The sequence below is a fragment of the Lithobates pipiens genome, unplaced genomic scaffold, assembly GCF_037356315.1.
Source record: "Lithobates pipiens isolate NorthernLeopardFrog02 unplaced genomic scaffold, aLitPip1_a1.2 Scaffold_18, whole genome shotgun sequence".
Taxonomy (NCBI): domain Eukaryota; kingdom Metazoa; phylum Chordata; class Amphibia; order Anura; family Ranidae; genus Lithobates; species Lithobates pipiens.
The window spans coordinates 583,170,736-583,193,134 of record NW_027507758.1 but is presented as its reverse complement, the minus strand read 5'-3'; the positions used below and the strand labels follow the sequence as shown (position 1 = coordinate 583,193,134).

The following is a 22,399-nucleotide window of genomic DNA, read 5'->3' as shown; positions in this document are numbered from 1 at the left end:
AAGGTACCGTGTTTTTACCAAAAAAACAGGAACAAAATGTAAGTGCAATTGCAATTACACGGCCGCCTGCAAAACTTTGCGGCCAAAACAGGCATCAGCCGATGCACTGACATCTACCTTGTAGAATTTTGTAAAGGTGTGCACAGACCAAGTCGCGGCTTTACACACTTGAGCGACAGATGCTTCATGTCGGAAGGCCCAAGACGTTCCAATTGCCCTGGTGGAGTGGGCCATGACCGGAAAAGGGGGGCACCTGCCCCTTCAGGCGTAGGCCTGTACTACAATTTGTCTGATCCACCAGGAAATAATGGCAGACGAGACCGACATGCCTTTCTTTGGACCAGCCACCGAAACAAACATGGAGTCTAACTTCCGAAAGGGAGCCGTAGCAGACAAATAGACCCTCGGAGCCCGAACCACGTCCAGGGAATGGAGGGCCACGTCTTTAGGATTTGTTGGTTTAGGACACAGAGATGGTAACAAAATGTCTTCATTGATGTGGAACGCCAAAACCACCTTCAGCAGAAGAGAAGGTTACGGACGCAACACCACTTTATCCCAGTGGATAACCAGATAGGGTGACTTGCAAGACAAGGCCGCCAGTTCCGAAACCATCCTGGCCGATGTAATGGCTAGTAAAAAGACCACTTTCTGAGAAAGAGTCAACAGAGGGATCTCTCTGATATCTTCAAATGGTGGTTTCTGAAGCCCCGATAACACCAGGTTCAGATCCCAGGGGGGTAACAGTGGATGCACCGGAGGAACTACATGTCAGACCCCTTGAACAAAAGTGCTCACTAGAGAGTGAGACGCCAGGGGTCACTGAAAAAAGACAGCCAAAGCTGATATCTGTCCCTTAATGGTGCTTAAAGCCAATTTCTGGTCTACTCCTTGCTGTAGAAACAGCAGGATCCTGGATATAGAAAAGGAGAGTGGACACCATCCTTTCTCCTCACACATGGAGATGTAGGCCTTCCAGGTACGATGATATATCTTCCGAGAAGTTTTCTGTGCTCTCAGTATAGTTGGAATCATCGAGTCCGAAAGACCCCAGTTCCTCAGCACCTGGCTCTCAATTACCATCGCTGGTTTTAACAGCATGGCTAAGCAGGATGGAGAATCGGACCTTGAGACAGCAGGTCCTCTCGCAATGGCAGTCGCCATGAGGTGTCCGCCACCAGGCGCACTAGGTCTGCGTTCCAGGGATGCTGGGGCCAATCTGGGGCAATCATAATTACTGGAATCCCCTCGGCCTCTGCGGAGCAGATGTGGTAACATTTTTTAGCGGAGGAAAGGCATAGATCAGCTGGTACTGATCCCCCCGGAGCCACCAGTGCATCTGACGCATCTGGCAAGGATATCTTGTCCTGGACACGAATCTCGGCACCTTTCGATTGAGATGGGAGGCCAGAAGATCCATGTCTGGTGTGCCCCATCTGGTGATTGACGTATGCCACTGAAGGGACAAGCTGCAGTCCAGCAGTAAGCCTAGATACTCCAAACACAGAGTCAGTACAGTCACTGACTTTTTTAGGTTCAACAGCCACCCAAATTCCTGCAGGGTCTACATGGTGATCTCCACATCCTCCTCTAACTCTGAGGCGGAAGATGCTCTCAGGAGGAGATCGTCTAGGTAACCCACGATCGCGATCCCAGGTTTTCGCACCTTTTACCTTGGTAAAGACTCGGGGGGCTGATGCCAAGCTAAAAGGGAGAGCCACAAACTGGTAGTGGACTTTCCCGACTGCAAATAGCAGAAATTTATGATGCCAAAGGCATATGGGTATGTTCAGGTATGCATCCTGGATGACCAAAGATGTCAGGGAGTCCCCTTGATGGAGAGCAGCGACTACTACTGAGCGAACTGATTCCATTCTGAACCTCTGTACTTTTACAAAGTAATTGAGTTCTTTTAGGTCCAAAATTGGATGTACCCCTTCCTTTTTGGGGACTACAAACAGATTTGAGTAGAACCCCTGCAAGCGTTCTGACTCCGGAACAGGTACTATAACCCTGCGACTCAGCAGGTCCCTTACTGCCCCCAATAAGGCCTCCCGTCGGGTATGCTGCAGGGGAAGAATCTGTTTTGTGGCCAAGAGAGAAAATCTACCTTGTAGCCTGAGGAAATCAGATCACAGACCCATTGGTCAGACAGCTGAGAAGCCCTCCGAGCTGAAAACTCCCGAAGGCGACCCCACACCCATGTTGCGGGTGGTAGCAAACCTTCATGCGACAGCACTTTATGCTTGCAGGCTTGTTAGGCTTGCCCTTCCAGGGACGCTTTTGTCCTTCAAAAGTCGTCCTGTCAGGCTGGGGATGCTTAGCCGAAGCCCCGGGCAGATGAAAAAGCCGTCTGTGAGCGGAAAAAGAGGGCCCTTGCCTACGGCGTGGCTCCTTAGCCTTCCTGGCCTGTGGGAGAAGCATACTCTTACTACCTGTGGCATTTTTTAATAATGTCATCTAATGAGGCTCCAAAGAGCCGTTTGCCAAGGAAGGGTAGATCCGTCAGGGCTTTCTTAGATGCCTGGTCAGCCGACCAGCATTTTAGCCAAATTAGGCGCCTCAGCACCACTGCTGACACTAAAGCCCTGGATAACAGAGGAAGGGTATCCAGGGCTGCGTCACAAACGTACTTAAGGCCTTGCACTAACTGGTCTGCTAGTTCCACCCAGACAGGGGAAGCCTGTTGCTCCCCCAATTCACGGTGTAAACGTTTTTCCCACTCAATAAGTGTCTGTGACACAAGTGCGGATGCTAGTACTGGTCGCATTGCTGATCCCACAACCGTAAACAAGGAACGAGCCACTGCCTCGGCCTTCCTGTACGTGGGGTCCTTAAAAGCAGGACTCCCCTCTACCAGGATCCTAGTTACTTTGTTTAACCTGGATAATGGGGGGGGTCCACGACCGGAGGAGCCGACCACTTTTTGAGAAGGCTTTCTTCAAAGGGGTAACACACCGCTATGTACTTGGGGACCGAAAAGGTCCATTGTGGTCGACCCCATTCCTTGTATATGAACTTATCAAAATAAGTCAGATACGGGAACACCTTAGGTGTATGGGCTGGCTTACAGGACCCAAAAGGGACCGCTACATCAGCAGAGGGACCTGCTGGCTCCTGAAAATTCAGGGTATCACGCACAGCTGTGATAAGTGCTCCAACAAGCGCTTTGTCATACACAGACCCAGACAGGGACTCGTCCTCACTGTCTGATCGGTCCTGGTCAGCGTTGTCTGAAATGACAGAGCAGGGGTCACCAGCCTCAGCAGGGCCCGAGTCTGTGTCAGGGCTCTCCCTGGAGGACAGGGGAGCAGGGGCCATTTTTTTACCACCTTCGCGCCCACGCACCGCCTCCATCTTGGCAACAAACTAATTAAGGTCTGCCAATAAAGCGTCCAGAGCCACTGCACTGTCTGCAGGTGAACTGGTTGCAATTGCCTGGATTTCGAGGGAAGAAACACCAGTTTCTGAAACCATGCTGACCCTACCCTGTCTGCCACCTGTTGGGGACTTAGGAGGGTGGGACCATCACTGTCCTAACTTCTGCTGGCTGAGGGGCTCCTCCCGCAGCACTCACCACCCTGACCGAGTTCTGCGCCGTCCAGCTAGGTGTGCCTGTGTCAGCTCCCAGATGCATAGATGATCAAAACGCGTTGTGCTGAGCTGTTCTGAATAGCACTGAAGCTGAAAAACATGTTCAGGCTTCAACAAAATGGCTGCCAAGCATCCAGTATAAAGGACATAATCACAGGGAAAATGGCTGCCGGAAAATGGAGACAGAGCATGCTGCTCCCTGGTCACACCAAACATGGCCGCCGAGTACTGTATGCGATGAAGACAGTGAAAAAACAGGCAGATCAGCGCTACAGCGATCAGCAGACACAGCCTCCAGACACCTCAGGGGAGAGACCTACACACATCACAGGCACAGATATCAGCGCAGATCCCCCCAGGTGAGAGCCCCTGTCTATGGCACACACACCGCTCAGCAGCCCATGCAGCATTCCCCACAGGGAGGGGGAGGGAAGATAGGGACAGGGAGAGAAGAGAGGGAGGAGAGGGACCCCTGAATCGACCACCCAGGGAATGCCCAGCTGCTCAGCCCCACTGAGGCAGGGAGAGCTGTACTTACCAGTCCTGAAGAGCTGGGAGACATTCCATCACAGACCCACTCGCCAATCAGTATGGGGTGGCTGCTGGCCCAGCACACTGTGAAGCAGACATCAGTAGCCTGGTCATATGTGTGCCCCGGGGCATTACGCCCACCTGCCGCCCCTGGAGCTTGGACCATGTTGTGGTCGACCCAGCGTGGAGCTCTAGTCTGCACACGCTTGCTGGCCAGGCTGGGGAGACTACAAGGATAAGGGTATCCAGTCTGTCACCCAGCTGGCTGTTGATAGCAGATCACAGGATCTTTAATCTTGCGCAAAAACTGCTGCAGAAAAATCCACGGACTGATGGGCCCGCAGGGTTCCTAGGTCCTTCTCCTTCACTAGGCAGAAAAAAACTGAGGCTGCAGTAGCAGGCAGAGGGGTTGTTACCTAAGGGACCACCCCTTGGGCGGAACTAGAAAGTTCTAGTTTAATTATAACATGTTAACATGTTCTGCCTAGTCCTTTCCTGAAGGTGGCGTAACAACCTAATGGTCTAAGAAAGGAGCTGTGTCAGTCGGTGAACGTAAGAGAAAATAATTTTCCTTAAGATATTTGTAATTTGAATTCAAACTCTGTGAATGGGCAAGTCAATAACACAAGCAGGAAATTAGATTTGGAATAGAGTATCTGAATATTGGATGTCCTGTATGACCTGCAATTTGGGTGAAATCTAAATCTAGTTTTGACATGTTTCAAGTGCAGACTTTATTTTTTTCATTGCATTACAATCTAGTGGCTGCTGCAAAGGACCTTAAAGTCCATCTCTGGGATTTGTATTTTTTTTCCCCTATGCAGTCAGGAATTTTCATAAAGATGCCTCAAGTGTTTCGAAACTAAAACCTAGCAAAAGCTGCAATAACTCCTTCCCAGAGATTTCCTTTGCAGTATTTCTATTCTGCCAATAGATGTCCTTCAACCTGAAAGAAAGAGGACATACAGTGGGGAAAATAATTATTTGATCCCCTGCAGATTCTGTAGGTTTGCCCACTTACAAAGAAACGAAGGATCTATTATCTTTATCAAAAAATGCTATAAATTAGTAAATATGAGTATGAAGTATTTTATCCCCAAGCAAAACATGACTTAGTACTTGGAGAAACCCTTGTTGGCAAGCACAGAGGTGAAATGTTTCTTGTAGTTAGTGACCAGATTTGCACACATCTCAGGTGGGATTATGGTCCACTCTTCTTTACAGATCTTCTCTAAATCCTTAAGGTTTCTTGGCTGTCACTTGGCAACTTGAAGTTTCAGCTCCCTCCATACATTTTCTATAGGATTAAGGTCTGGCCCATCAATGCAGCAAAGCCAGCCTTTTACCTTCAGCCGAGAAACAGTTCCAAAGCATCATGTTTCCACCTCCGTGCTTGACTGCAGGGATGGTGTTGTTAGGGTCATAGTGAGCATATTTCTATTCATCTCAAACCTCGACCTGTCCCTACACTACCAACACACAAAATGCACACCAAGCTGGGGAGCAAAGGCCCTAAATAGGCTCTGCCTGACCCAAGATGGCTGCCAGAGTCACATAGGGTGGAGAATCCAACCGGATAGCTTCCCCTAGTGACCCAGGAAACTATAGGAGAACCATGTTCTTCTTGATTTCCCCTCCAGATGCAATGCCACTGCAGTCGAGTGCCACCTACATTTGAGAAAATAGACTGCATCTACCTACAAGTCAATTAATTTAACTACAACAGATGTTAAACTCACTGGGAAGTAGTTGTGATTGTCTTTCTTACAAATAGGTACAGTGTTAGCTCCCTGTCAGTCATAGAAAACTACTCCTGTTGAACAATTAACTGATCTTTTCAGTCAATCTTCTAACAACTATACCTCAAAGTTCTCTTAGAACTGTGGGATCAATACCATCAGGTTCCATTGCTTTATTTAGCTTTAAGCAAGCCAGTTCCTCTGCTACTTCTGTCTCTAGAAATCATGAAAATTATCATTCATCACTAAAATCAATATAATCCCCCAACTCAGTTTTGTTAGTGTTATTTATTTTGAGAAGGTTGAACAGCTCTTTGAAAGAAAAGGGAGACCTGGATGTAGAAAACTATTCAGTCACTGATGTACGTAAAAAAAAGATTTTGACCCCTTTCTTAATAGATTTAGCTATTTCCTCCTTTTTGTGCTTTGGCAGCACATAGAAATGTAGCTGATAGAAAAGTGTATAAAAATAGATAAAAGGAGGGCAAACATTATGTTTCCTTGAATCTCCTACATGCTGTTTTTTTTTCTCCTTTATTATCCCACTTGCCTCGTTAGTGAATCACTAATGTACCCACTGATTACTGACTTCTGTTCATTAAATTCCAACCTTTATAATTCTTTTTTTTTTTAATTCACCATATTCAGCTAAATTTGTCCTTTTGAAATTCAAAACGTTTGTTTTTGAATAGGATTCTTCAGTTCTTGTTTTAAAGCGGATTTCCACTCTAAAGTTGAACTTCCGCTCATCAGATTCCTCCCCCCTTTCCCACCGAATTGGCACCTTTCAGGGGGGAGGGGGGTTCAGATACTCCAGGTACCAACTTCCGGGAATAGCTAGCCGCAGATGCCCCCACCCCATTGTGTTCTGGGAAACACACAGTTCCCAGGACACAACGGGGACCAGTGAAGACACGCAGCGTGACTCGCGCATGTGCAGTAGGGAACCGGGCAGTGAAGCCGCAATGCTTCACTCCCCGATTTCCTGACAGTAGATGGTGGTGGGGCAGCAGAGATACAAGCGATTTCTGCTGCCGACATTGCGGGCACCCAGGACAGGTAAGTGTCCATTTATTAAAATTCAGCAGTTGCAGTAGTTGTAGCTGCTGACTTTTAATATTTTTTGTTTAAGGTGGCACTCCTCTTTAATATCAAACCAAAGACATTGATGATCACTAGAACCCAACTAGGCCTAGAATATGATCATCTCGGGTTGAGATTTTACTTGCTGTTTCAGAGAAACTCCATTCATTGCCTCCATTACATCCCTGCTCCTGCTTCTAAGTGAAGATTGAGAATTTCAATTAATGTCAGGCATCTTGAAAATATTTAAAAACTTTCCTTTGATTGCTATTTATGTTATCTCATTAATCAATAGGTTATCATAATCTTTAGACTGGCCATGGGGCCTGTATGCTACAACGTTTTAAAAGCAAGATCTCTTTGGTTTCAAGGCAGACCCAGAGAGTTTCAAGTATTTATTATTTTTTTTAGTTAATATTAGCCTTATGCTATTTTTGACATTTATGCCACAAAAGGAGAAATCGAGCTACAATTTTTTAAACACAGCAGACGGTACAACATGAGGCGGTATGTGTTTTATAAAAATAATACTTTAATGATCAACAAGTTAAAATATAACCAGATAAAACTATTATTACTGTATATCCATCTATAAGCATCATGACCAAGATATACCCAACCCTAAGTATGGAGATATACATGCAACCACCAAGTATTCACTTAACCACTTTCAGACCGGACCATTTTGCTGGTAAATGACCAGAGGTCTTTTTACACTTTGGCACTGCGCTGCTTTAACTGGTAATTGCGCGGTCATGCAATGTTGTACCCAAACGAAATTTGCGTCCTTTTCTTCCCACAAATAGAGCTTTCTTTTAAAGGTATTTGACTGACTCTGCGATTTTTATTTTTTGCGATATAAACGTAAAAAGACCGCAAATTTTGAAAAAAAAATGATATTTTCTACTTTTTGTTATTAGAAAAATCCAATAAACTCAATTTTAGTCATACATTTAGGCCAAAATGTATTCAGCCACATGTCTTTGGTAAAAAAAAAGTCAATAACTGTATATTTATTGGTTTGCGCAAAAGTTGTCACATCTACAAACTAAGGTACGTTTTCTGGAATTTACGCAGCTTTTAGTTTACGACTGCCTATCTCATTTCTTGAGGTGCTAAAATGGCAGGGCAGTACAAAACCCCCCCAAATGACCCCATTTTGGAAAGTAGACCCCCTAAGGAAATTGATAAGTGGCATGTTGAGCCCATTGAATATTTTATTTTTTTGCCTCAAGCGATTGAATAATGACAAAAAAAAATTTTTTTTTTTTTTTTTACACAAAGTTGTCACTAAATGATATATTGCTCACACATGCTATGGGCATATGTGAAATGACACCCCAAAATAAATTCTGCTGCTTCTCCTGAGTACGGGGATACCACATATGTGGGACTTTTTGGGAGCCTAGCCGCGTACGGGGCCCCGAAAGCCAAGAACCGCCTTCAGGCTTTCTAAGGGCGTAAATTTTTGATTTCACTTCTCACTACCTATTACAGTTTTGAAGGCCATAAAATGCCAAGATGGCACAAAATCCCCACAAATGACCCCATTTTAGAAAGTAGACACCCCAAGCTATTTGCTGAGAGGCATGTTGAGTCCATGGAATATTTTATATTTTGCCACAAGTTGCGGGAAAATTACAAACTTTAATTTTTTTTTATTTTTTTTTCACAAAGTTGTCACTAAATGATATATTGCTCATGCATGCCATGGGCATATGTGAAATGACACCCCAAAATAAATTCTGCTGCTTCTCCTGAGTACGGGGATACCACATGTGTGGGATTTTTTGGGAGCCTAGCCGCGTACGGGGCCCCGAAAGCCAAGAACCGCCTTCAGGTTTTCTAAGGGCGTAAATATTTGACTTCACTCCTCACTACCTATTACAGTTTTGAAGGCCATAAAATGCCAAGATGGCACAAAGCCCCCACAAATGACCCCATTTTAGAAAGTAGACACCCCAAGCTATTTGCTGAGAGGCATGTTGAGTCCATAGAATATTTTATATTTTGCCACAAGTTGCGGGAAAATTACAAACTTTTTTTTTTTTTCACAAAGTTGTCACTAAATGATATATTGCTCACGCATGCCATGGGCATATGTGAAATGACACCCCAAAATAAATTCTGCTGCTTCTCCTGAGTACGGGGATACCACATATGTGGGACTTTTTGGGAGCCTAGCCGCGTACGGGGCCCCGAAAACCAAGCACCGCCTTCAGGCTTTCTAAGGGCGTTACAGTTTTGAAGGCCATAAAATGCCAAGATGGCACAAAACCCCCCCCCCCCCCAAATGACCCCATTTTGGAAAGTAGACACCCCTAAATTTAGGGGTACACTAGTGAGACTAGGTAATAAATGGCGGGTGCCCTGAAACTATAAAAAAATAACTAACCAACCAGCGTCACCTGTAACAGTTATATGGTGATCACTGGTGAAAGGGTTAACTAGGGGGCAATCAGGGGGCTTTATGCGGTAGTATATGGGGGTCCCTGGCGCTATAAAAAGCTGCGGCGAACCTAAATACCTACCTGCCTAACTAGCGTCACCTGTGACACTAATACAGCGATCAGAAAAACGATCGCTTATTAGGCTGGGTTCACACTGGAGCGATGCGGGAACGCCACAAATCCGCGGCGGGTTCCCGCATCGCATGCCTCCCGGCGGCAGTTCACACTGCCCTATGCGAACTGCTGGGAGTGTCAGTGAAATGTTAATGACACCCCCAGATCAGTTCGCATATCGCAGTGCGATCTGCAAACTCGGATCGCATGGTGTGAACACCCATGCGATCCGATTCTGCTGCGGACCAAAAAAAGGGTCCCGTGCGAGTTTGCGGCGGGTGCGGTGGGTGCAACGCGAATTCAGCCATACTATCTGTATGGCTGAACTCGAATCGCACAGAGATCGGATGTGATTTGCACTGCAGTGCGGTGCGAATCACATCCGTTCTCATAAACCGCTGCAATGTGAACCCAGCCTTAGTGACACTGGCGACGGGGGGTGATCACGGGGTTAAACCTTTATTGGGGGGGTTAGGGGGGCACATTAGAACTAAAGGGGGCTAACCCTAACTGCCCTAACAGTTATTACAGTCACAAATGACACCCGCCGGGTGATCAGGGGGTTAAACCTTTATTATTAGGTAATAAATGGCGGGTGCCCTGAAACTATAAAAAAATAACTAACCAACCAGCGTCACCTGTAACAGTTATATGGTGATCACTGGTGAAAGGGTTAACTAGGGGGCAATCAGGGGGCTTTATGCGGTAGTATATGGGGGTCCCTGGCGCTATAAAAAGTTGCGGCGAACCTAAATACCTACCTGTCTAACTAGCGTCACCTGTGACACTAATACAGCGATCAGAAAAACGATCGCTTATTAGGCTGGGTTCACACTGGAGCGATGTGGGAACGCCACAAATCCGCGGCGGGTTCCCGCATCGCATGCCTCCCGGCGGCAGTTCACACTGCCCTATGCGAACTGCTGGGAGTGTCAGTGAAATGTTAATGACACCCCCAGATCAGTTCGCATATCGCAGTGCGATCTGCAAACTCGGATCGCATGGTGTGAACACCCATGCGATCCGATTCTGCTGCGGACCAAAAAAAAGGGTCCCGTGCAAATTTGCGGCGGGTGCGGCGGGAATTCAGCCATACTATCTGTATGGCTGAACTCGAATCGCACAGAGATCGGATGTGATTTGCACTGCAGTGCGGTGCGAATCACATTCGTTCTCATAAACCGCTGCAATGTGAACCCAGCCTTAGTGACACTGGCGACGGGGGGTGATCACGGGGTTAAACCTTTATTGGGGGGGTTAGGGGGGCACATTAGAACTAAAGGGGGCTAACCCTAACTGCCCTAACAGTTATTACAGTCACAAATGACACCAATGCAAAAAAAAAAAAATGCAATTGGTGTCACTGTGACTGGGGGGGGGGGGGGCAGGGGTAATTGGGGGGGTGATCGGGGGTAAAGGGGGGGTGTGAGTGTGCCTGGCATGTTCTACTGTACGTGTGGTGTGTTGGTGCAACTCACCGATCCTCTCTCCTCGGTGCCGGAACGAAAAATACCGACACGGAGGAGAGATTACATCACTTCCTCTCCTGTGAGGAGAGGAAGTGATGTCGTGGAGCATTTCTATTCGTCGGGAGCGATCGCGAGGGGGTGGCCATGAATGAATGGCTGCCCCCTCATCCCGGATCGCTCCCGAACGAATGGCGACCGCCGCAGGCACCGGGGGGGGCCCGATCGGGCCCCCCACCCGCGGGAAGGCAGGGACTTATATATACGCCCTTATGCCTGCCCGTGACCGTGCCATTCTACCGACGTATATCGTCGTGCGGTGGTCGGCAAGTGGTTAATATTGAACAGTCCATCAAGTTGGAATATGGCTTATATTGTGAGTGCGGATGCCAGGATGCTCCACACTTGGGGTTGGGTATACTGTATCTTGGTCATGATGTGTATAGAGGACATAAGATTGATTTTATCTGATTATATTTTAACTTGTTGAGAAATTGTAGCTCAATTTCCTATTTTTTGCTATATATTTTGGATGTGGCATGCTGGGGTCTCCCCTCTTTTCTGTATGTGTACCCTGGTATACAGTGCCTTGAAAAAGTATTCATACCCCTTGAAATTTTCCACATTTTGTCATATTACAACCAACATTTTTTTTTATTTTATTGGGATTTTATGTGCTAGACCATCACAATGTAGCACATAATTGTGAAGTGGAATGAAAATGATAAATGGCTTTCAAATTATTTTACAAATAAATATCTGAAAAGTGTGGTGTGCATTTATATTCAACCTCCTTTACTCTGATACCCCTAACTAAAATCTAGTGGAACTAATAGCCTTCAGAAGTCACCTCATTAGTAAATATTCCACCTGTGTGTAATTTAATCTTAGAATAAATACAGCTGTTCTGTGAAGTCTTAATAGGTTTGATAGGGAACCTTAAACCTTCAAGTGAACAAACAGCATCATGAAGGCCAGGGAAAACACCAGACAGGTCAGGGATAAAGTTGTGGAGAAGTTTAAAGCGGGTTAGGATATACAAAATTATCCCAAGCTTTGAACATCTAATGGAGGATTGTTCAATCCATCATCCAAAATTTGAAAGAGTATGGCACAACTGCAAACCTACAAAGACATGGCCATCCACCTAAACTGACAGGCCAGGCTAGGAGTGCGTTACTCAGAGAAGCAGCCAAGAGGCCCATGGTAACTCTGGAGGAGCTGCAGAGATCCACCGCTCAGGTGGGAGAATCTATCCACAGGACAGCTATTAGCCATTGCACCCCACAAATCTGGCCTTTATGGGAGAATGGCAAGAAGAAAGACATTGTTTAAAGAAAGCCATAAGAACAGGGGCGGACTGACCAGTCGGTCACTCGGGCACAGACCGAGGGCCCGTAGTTAGGGGGGCCCCATGAGTGGTCCACAGGGGTGGCACCTCATAGCACCCTCAAAAATTGCACTGAGGTATTGGCATACAATTCACATGATTTATTTTAAATAATATTGTCCCTGCTGTGAATCCTGTCTGCTACTTGGCTGGGGACTCTTTTTTTGTAGAGGAGGGATACAGCCACATAAGCCGCTGATGTTTAGTTAGTCCCGGCTGAGAGGGGGCGGATTGATTCAGAATGTTGTGCAGAGGTGCTACCTTTTAAAAGCTCCCCTGTGTCACATGGTGCCTCTGCATCTGGCGAGAGAAGAGAGAAGAGAGGGTGTAGCAGAAAGAGTGAGAGCCCAGAAGCAAGGAAGGTAAGATGATGACTGCTGAGCTGTTTCCTTGCTAGACAGTGGGGGAGGGAGCAGAGCTACTGTAGGCAGAGAGCTGACCGAGTCATCTGGCGGGGGGGGAGGGGGTTCCCTGTTGTGCAGGCTGGCTGTGGTGAAGAGGAGGAATTAGGATGGTTGATGGCTGTTGTTTTCATAAGGGAGCTGTTGCTGAGCCTAGGGAGGGGCAGGGAAACTCCACTCTGTGGTCCTGTCATTTGATTTATATCAGCAGCAGGCAGCCTGATCTGCTGCTAGAGGAATACTGCCCTGTGATATTGGCACTCTGATTTGCCTTGGGCACTGGCACTGAAATCATTAGATTGCCCTCCCAGATCAGGAGTGCCTGATTTACAGTACCCAAACAGATCCAGTGCTAGACTATACTGTGCCCTGGGCAAGCCCAACCCCCACCCCCTTAAAAAATATATATTTTTTTTAAAAACAGCAGAAAAAGATCTAAAAGACATAAAGACATATATATATATATATATATATATATATATATATATATATATATATATATATATATAAAGACACTCCATGCATTCACCACACCCACCCATTCACCACACCCACTATACTCACAGCACACTCCATGCATTCCTCATACACCCCCTATACTCACAGCACACTCCATGCATTCTTCATACACCCCCTATACTCACAGCACACTCCATGCGTTCTTCATACACCCCCTATACTCACAGCACACTCCATGCATTCTTCATACACCCCCTATACTCACAGCACACTCCATGCATTCTTCATACACCCCCTATACTCACAGCACACTCCATGCGTTCTTCATACACCCCCTATACTCACAGCACACTCCATGCGTTCTTCATACACCCCCTATACTCACAGCACACTCCATACATTCTTCATACACCCCCCTATAATCACAGCAAATGCAGCCAACTGTGCTCCATCAATTGCAGGCGTTGTGCCCATAATATGCAGCCGCTGTGCCTGCCCGCCTGCTATCTACCTGGCACCTACCCCATCGGGGAAAATACAGGGATTGGTAACAATGTATGCCACCCCTCTTGTCCCAGTTCATTTTCTTTCTGCTGCCCAGGTCCCCCTGTGTGCTCACCTGCTTCCCCCCTCCATTGTTTTAGGATGATGAGTGGGGACAAGGCCGGTTAATATGTCACAAATGCATATATGTTGGAGCTTTGAGGTGCACACTCCAATACAGTAGGCCACGCACACCTATGGGCAGGGCTGAGAGTCATGGCACAAGGAGGGGATCCCCTGAGGACCAGAGTTAATGAAGGTGTTAACTGTTCAGTCTATTAGAAAGAGGCCCCCCTCCAGGTCCCATTATACTCCTTTTCAGTCTATAATTGGACCTAAAGGGGTGACTCAGATTCTACAATGGACACTGAAAGGGTCTCTGTTAGAGAGACCCCCCTCCAGGTGGACATTGTCAGAGAAAGACCTCTCTCCAGGTCCCATTAGACTCTGTTAAATAGTGTTTTTTTTTTTTTTAAATGGCAGAAGTTGTACTTTATGCAAAATGAAGGAGCGGGGCCAGGGGCGGGTCATGGGCAGGGCCTGACAGAGGGCCCTTGCTTAATTTGGTCCGGGGGCCCTGGATGTTGTCAGTCCGCCCCTGCATAAGAAGTCTCATTTTCAGTTTGTGAAAAGCCATGTGGGGGACACAGTAAATATGTGAAAAAGGGTGTTCTGGTCAGATGAGACCAAAATTTTACTTTTTGGCCTAAAAGCAAAACGCTATGTGTGGCAGAAAACACTGTACATCACCCTGAACACACCATCCCCACTGTGAAACATGGTGGTGGCAGCATCATGTTGTGGGGATGCTTTTCTTCAGCAGGGACATGAAAGCTGGTCAGAGGTGATGGGAAGATGGATGGAGCCAAATACAGGGTCGTCTTAGAAGAAAACCTGTTAAGAGTCTGCAAAAGACTTGAGAATGGGAAAGAGGTTCACCTTCCAGCAGGACAAGAACCCTAAACATACAGCCAGAGCTACATTGGAATAGTTTAGATCAAAGAATATTAATGTATTAGAATGGCCCAGCCCAAGTCCACACCTAAATCCAATTGAGAAACTGTGGCAAGACTTGAAAATTGCTGTTCACAGATGCTCTCTATCCATGCTTGGAGATGTAGTTCAGGCCAGAAGAGATGTCCATATTATTGCAAGCAAGAGAAACTAAAAGACCCAGTGTACCTAGAGGCAGGAGGGGCCATATATAAAGAAAAGAATGGGAAAGCTAGGTGGCAGTTTTTGGTTAACCGCTGGTGCGAGGAGGAGGGAAGGTCCTGTGTTGGAGAGAGGGAAGCTGCAGAGTCTGATTAGACACTTTGTTCTGCATTCGTTTCAGGACCCGCACATTCTGGATAATGGGGAGTTCAGCTGCAGACTGCTAGACTGAGACGCCACGGAAAATGTTTGCATCGAGCCCTTTAGCTGGTGCCGCCGCTGAACCCAGCCTAACCGACCGCTGCTGCGCAAAGTTCCATCAGGGCAAAGTTCCATAATAAAATGATATACAATTATATACACACAATTGATAGTGACACTATAAACTTCAAATATTGAATAAATAAAGTGCTCATGTGCAATATGATCAGAATGCTAGTATGATCTTGGTACCTTATATGCCTTACAGAGAGCCGTGCACTGACACACCTTGTACATGCGAGTACCCCGGTGGGGGAGTGTGTTTTAACTTGTTTAAATAAACTGCAAAAAAAGATATTGCACTATTGGTTTTCTCTCTCATATACCTCTGAGATACTAAAGTGGTAACCTGTGATCCAGGAACCAGCTTAGAACCCTGTAGTGGTTCACATGCGTGATTTGACTATGTGTACCAGCTGAGTCACACGCTCTAAGGTGAGCATATTACCAAAGGGGTCACCGGATTGCACCAATGCACGTTTTGCAGCACGGATGGATGTAGAAGCATGTCATTAGAAGTATCACTGGATATCACGTTTATACATTTAACACGTACTAATCAGTAGAACTGCTACAAACCATCTATAGGACTGTTTCCTAATAAGGATTATGATACAGGAACACGTGTATTGAAGTGATTTATGCAAATGCACTTTTGGCACAGTTTTTATAATTATCATTGCCACTTTTTTTTATACCAAGACTGTCAACGGTTTTATGATTGTCACAGGGTCTGTTTGATCACGGAAGCACCTTTTTGTTAGTATGTAAGGGGGTTTTTATACACCCCACTGGATCATACTAGCATTCTGATCATATTGCACATGAGCACTTTATTTATTCACTATTTGAAGTTTTTAATGTCACTATCAATTGTGTGTATATAATTTTATATTTTGTATATGTTTACATGTGTCTGTGGGTATATGGTAATAGACTAGGATACAGACTCACATGGTGTAGCACTATTTAGCGCAGCGTAATATTTTAAAAGGCTCGCAGCTGCACTGCAGAATCCAGCATCTGTCATAGAGCTAAAGAACACCATTGGAGATCTAATACCATCTTAAAGGGGGGGCCCATCTGATCAAGGGAGCTTGATTATTTGAGTGCAGAGGAACTGGAGAGTGGACTATTAAAACTCATTACTGATCACTTATATTGACTTTGTGCTTAATTGTCTGGAGAACTTTTGTGTGTTAACCCTTATCTGGTCATCCCCTTGTTAGTGCTCCAAGAAGTCCATTGTTTATAGAACTGATGTGCAATTACTGGGATATTACTTCCCCCGCCCCCCCAAACAAGCGTGACAAAGTCTTCAAGGGCCCCAACATAACCAGCTGAAGATTAATATTAATTAAGGATGAATTAAACTGTGTTCTATAGTGAGTAAATTACATAAAGTCTTTAATATTAAAGACTGTACATAATTTACTCACTATATAACAGTTTTCCTAATTTCACTGTTTCAAGATGAACTAGGCTTAGCTCTCTCAATCCAATTGCTCATAGGCAACATAGCCCTAATCTGCATTGGTATCAGTATGTTGTTGTCCTATGCTGTTCATTTAGTGAGAAGAGCTACAGTTTATGCTAGTTTGGTTTGAACTTAAGGTAGCACTCCAACCATATTGAGTAAATCCTTATTATATTGTATTCTGCAAAGAATGGTATGTTTACTTGTATGAACATTAATTGCAATATACTGAAATTTGTCACCATACCACAGGGTCTCGGGTTTCATTTCAGAGTGACACTAAGGTATTACCAAAAGCTATTAATCTATATTGTAGTGTACACCAGAGGTATCAGTGGTGCTGAGTTCTTTGCCAAGGCAAGAATAGAGGACCCAACATATCCAGTGGCTCCTGCAGGGGTGCCGCTACACATTGATCAGTACCCCATCCTCATCAGTTTAATCAGCATTCATAGAAAGGAAGATCATTGCAGTTTTATATACAGTATATGGATCACACTGGGGTTTTTGAGGATTTTTCTTTTGGAATTATTGCTATTGAAAAAGTCTGCAACCCAATAGTCTGGGAAATCTCTATTTCCATAGTTTATATGATTTAATAAATATTGCTATAATAAAATGGTTAATTTTAAGCACAATACATTGTTTTATATCAGTTGTCCCAAGGTCATCTTTTTTGGTTTATTTATACTCATTCGAAGGGATGTAATGAGTTAACAATATGCCAGTCATCATCAAATTACAAAAAAATTTAAAATAAAGTGGGGTGGAATGATGTAGTACAGCTTGGCCTAGATCACAAAAAAAGAAAAAAAAGGAGGCTGTGTATGGTTCTTAAGGCTTTATTTGAAATTTTTAATAGAATTTGAATAATTTTATTATTCAGTTTTTACAATATATGCGTTAAAAGATTTAGTTTTGTTTGTATAGAATTGTCTTGTCTAAAAAATAAAAAAAAACACAAAAATTGAACCTCCGCTTTCTGGAACCCTCTTCCCCTCCAGAGTCACATTTGGCACCTTTTAGGGGGGAGAGGGGTACAGATACCTGTCTAAGACCTTGTACACACGGTCAAAGATTCCGACGGAATGTTTCCTATCGGACCGTTTTGTCAGATATTCCAACTGTGTGTGGTCTGCATTGGACTGTTTCCGTCGGAATATCCGACGGCCCAAGTTTTCCAACTTGCCGGTAACATTTTCTGACATAATGCTCCTATCGGACATACTCCGATCATGTGTAGCCTACTTCAACGGACAAAGTGCCACGCATGCTCAGATCAAATTCCTAGACCAAAGCTATTGGCTACTAGCCTGAACGTAGTCCCATCGTAACGAAATAACGTCATCACGTTATGTACAATCGGATTTTCCAACAACTTAGTCCAACCGTGTGTATGCAACATCACTTCCGGACCTCTTCCGGAATTAATCCGTCGGAATTACTCTGACGGATTTGGTTGCCGGAATCTCCGACCGTGTGTACAAGGGCTAAGACAGGTATTTGCACCCACTTCTGGACATAGACTCCCACGGGAGTCTACACCTCTTTCCGTCCCCCCGCACTGTCTGCTGGGACACACACAGGTCCTAGGAGATAGCGGGGACCAGTTAGGACACACAGCGAGACTCACACATGCACAGTAGGGAACCGGGAAGTGAAGCCGCAACGCTTCACTTCCTGATTCTCTCACCGAGGATGGCGGCGGCAGCTGCCAAGAGCCGAGCGATTGATCGGCTTTGGCTGTTGACATCGCTGGACCCTGGGACAGGTAAGTGTCCATTCATTAAAAGTCAGCAGCTGCAGTATTTGTAGCTGCTGGCTTTTAATATTTTTTTTAGGTGGAATCCCTCTTTAAATGTTTTCAGTAAGAAATAATCTAAAACAGGCAGTGTTTGCTTTACTAATGTTATTGCGGTCATCTATGGTTTGTTTAATCTTTAGTACTAGTGCTTCCGAAACAAAGTAAAACATTTCTTTGAATGAAATGTTTTTAGAATGTTTTTTTCTAGACAAGTTCAGAGGTTTAGTTACCATAACAATAAGTTTTTAGGTAATTTGTGGTCAAGATAAGAGCAAACACACCCCTAGTCATTAGTTATATAGAGCATGTGATTGTTCTGTTTTATAAACCTTAGTAAGTTACAGAATGTGATTGTTCTGTTTTATAAAAGTAAGTTATTGGAATAGTCTGTAAATGATTAATGTTAAGGTGCAAAGCAAACACTTTACATTTTAGATGTTAGCATTCAACAACCCATTATTATTGGCGTTCTTACATAGCTGCATAGAAAAAGTTCTTGGAGTTCTGCGGTAAAAAAAAGTAAAACCTCTGGTTGATCTGGAGTGAAATTGAAAGTTCTTTGAAAATGTGCTATTTTGGATAAATCTATTAATAGTTAATGTGTTTTTGTACTAAAAAGCAGCCCCCATTTGCCATTATTTGTTTTTTGTAGTCAAATGAAAAAAATTTAAAGTAACTGTTTATAAATACAAGAAAAACAACACAACTACAAAGAACACAGAGGGGTACAATAAAAAAACCTGGTGGTATGAAGGACCTCGGGCATATCACTGTTTTTAAAAAAAAAAAAAAAGCTCTGCAAATTTATAGAACCTTTTGGAGTCCACAGAGCACATTTAAAAAGAATGAGAGTTTAAAAAAATGCCTAGAGGATCTGCCAGCTACGTGACCTGTCAAAAGTCACATGACCAGCTCTCTTCCAATTACAGAGTTCTCTCTGCTGCGTTAACCACTTGCCGACCGCCGCATGTACATATACATCGGCAGAATGGCAAATGGACGTACAGGTATGTCCCTTTGAATTTGCCACCACGTGGTCACATGCGCGCCACCGGCGGTGCGCACGCGACCCTGTCAGGAGCTCCGTGAGTCGGATCGCGTGTCCCGTGGACTCGATCACCGCAGGGATACCCGCGATCATCTCACGGAGCTGAAGAACGGAGAGATACTAATGTAAACAAGTATCTCCCCCGTTCTGCCTAGTGACACTGTCACTGATCATAACTCCCTGTGATCGGGAACCTATGATCAGTGAAGTGTCTTTCGTAGCCACGCCCCCTAACAGTTAGAAACACTCCCAAGGACACACGTAACTCTTTCCTAGCCCCCTAGTGGTTAACCCCTTGACTGCCAGTGTAACTTTTACAGTAATTAATGCAATTTTATAGCACTGTAAAAATGACAATGGTCCCAAAAATGTGTCAAAATTGTCCGATGTGTCCGCCATAATGTCACAGTCATGATAAAAATCGCAGATCACCGCCATTACTACTAAAAAAAAATTATTAATAAAAATGCCATAAAACAAACCCCTATTTTGTAGATGCTATAACTTTTGTGCAAACCAATCAATAAACGCTTATTGCGATTTTTTTACCAAAAATATGTAGAAGAATACGTATCGGCCTAAACCGAGGAAAAAATAGTTTTTTTACATATTTTTTGGGGAAATTTATTATAGCAAAAAGTAAAAAATAATGTGTTTTTTTCAAAATTGATGCTCTATTTTTGTTTATAGCACAAAAAATAAAAGCCGCAGAGGTGATCAAATACCACCAAAAGAAAGCTCTATTTATGGGGGAAAAAAGGACGTAAATTTTGTTTGGGAACCACGTCGCACGACTGCACAATTGTCAGTTAAAGTGGCACAGTGCCGAATCGCAAAAAGCGCTCTGGTCTTTGGCCAGCAAAATGGTCTGGGGCTTATGTGGTTAAGCAGAAAGAACTCCTAGAAGTACTGCAGGCTCAATAACCTGGCCTTCGTTTCATGAAAAGCAGATTCTTTTTTTGGTAATTATATGTACCTACAGTTCAGCTTTTATGTGCATATGTAGTATTATAACACATGTCAGTGCAAGGAGCTGTGAACAGTTTTAAAGTCCATAGCCACTATTCTGCTTTCAATCATCAGTTTAGGAATGACAGCTACGGTAGACAGCTGTGAGCCACTACAATTTTCATATTGGTATTTTCACTAAATAAAATCATTAAAATTGAACTTTTTTTTTTTACAGGGAAAAATCTACACTTCTGGTACATTTTCATGTGTCTTGTTTCATCTTCCACCCACATGTTGAAGTATTTGAGAGCTAATGCCTTCCCTTCCTTTGTCACATTTTAAAATGGACCAATTTGTTCCCACACAATTGACTTTCAGTCTTCACTCCATAACATTATTATTCAGAAAATATCCGATTGCCTTCAGAGATCAGGAAGGAATTTTTTCCACCCGTTGAAGCAAATTGGACCATGCTTTACATACTTTTTTTTTTACTGCAATTGGATCAACTGTAGGTTTAGGATTCCCTTCCACAGGCAGTGGTCACATCGGGTGGCATCGACAGTTTCAAGAAACTATTAGATAAGCACCTGAATGACCATAACATAGAGGGATATACAAGGTAATACCGACATATAATCACACACATGTTGGACTTGATGGACTTGTGTCTTTTTTCAACCTCACCTACTATGTAACTATGTAATATGTGGTTCTGGATGCAATTGCTCACCTGATTCCCCCCTGCAGACTCACTGCTTTACAGTCAAGCACTGCACCTCTTCTAGATTGAATCCAATTGACTTTCTGTAACCCCAGGACTTGCTCCCTAAGGTTGCATCCTCAAGCCAACCTGGACTCACAGGAAAATGCTGCAGTAATTGGTGTCACAGCATTACTTGGTGCTATTCTCAACATTTGGGACCCACTCACTGCCAGAGGATCCGAGACATTTTTTTGTGCAGCTGCATGACAGTGCTCCACTGTCTCCCTTCTAAAGTGTAGCACTGCAGTCTGAATTAACTTGGTTTGAGTGCCATATGTCGCACCAGCTCAGTGATCCTCCAAGTCTGTTAGCATGGAATACCAATGAATAACATCTGTGCAAAAGTTTAGGAAATCTTGGTTAAATTGCATTATTATTATACAGGATTTATATAACGCCTACAGTTTGTGCAGCACTATACAACATGAGGACAAACAATACAGTTACAATACAATTCAATACTGGAGAAATTAGATCATTTATTTTTGAGTGAAAATACATTTTCAACATCTTAATTTACATGGCTGAAGTATATGAATTGTCACATATAACATTCCAAAAATAATGCAATTTTAACATCTCATCTGACAATAATTCACACCTCCACCTGTGTAAATCAAAGTATTAACATTCTTAAAGAAAATAGGGTTCCAAATGTTCACTTTATTAAAAAACGGTCCAACACAAAGCAATATCCTGATGCATTTTTGTCTCATAGGGCCTTAGTCACAGCTGGATTGTGAGAGTTAGATACGTATTTAAAAGTAACCACCTGTTATAGATAGGAAGGCAGAGGGACCTATGGTTGCCAATGCAACATAAGTGTAATGATCACTTCCTACAACCCTGTGAGTGAAGCTTTGTACTTCGGTAAAGACCAGTGTTTGCGAAGAGAGTCTGCAGAAGCCTGTACACTGCACCTGTAATCTACTGACTGCATTTGTAATCCTTTCAGCCTCCTATGCAATGCAGAATAAGTGCACATTTTTCATGAAAATATGGGGGCACATTTAATTTTTTTTTTTTCTCAGAAAGAGGACTTAGCGTTTAGGACACTGACAATACCTACATGTGACCTTACCACAGCTTTAGGAACCGGTGGACAAAAATAGGATTTTTGTACTCACTGTAAAATCCCTTTTCTCTGAAGTTCATTGACGGACACGG

General features: G+C 44.1%; 1 long non-coding RNA gene across 1 annotated transcript; it reads left to right on the top strand.

The window, feature by feature from the left end:
• The first annotated feature begins 12,625 nt into the window (after positions 1-12,625).
• On the top strand, positions 12,626-21,920 carry LOC143989107 (uncharacterized). The gene is made up of 2 exons (XR_013276978.1): positions 12,626-12,729; positions 20,702-21,920. It is a non-coding gene; the product is annotated as an uncharacterized LOC143989107 (long non-coding RNA).
• The last annotated feature ends 479 nt before the right edge of the window (positions 21,921-22,399 follow it).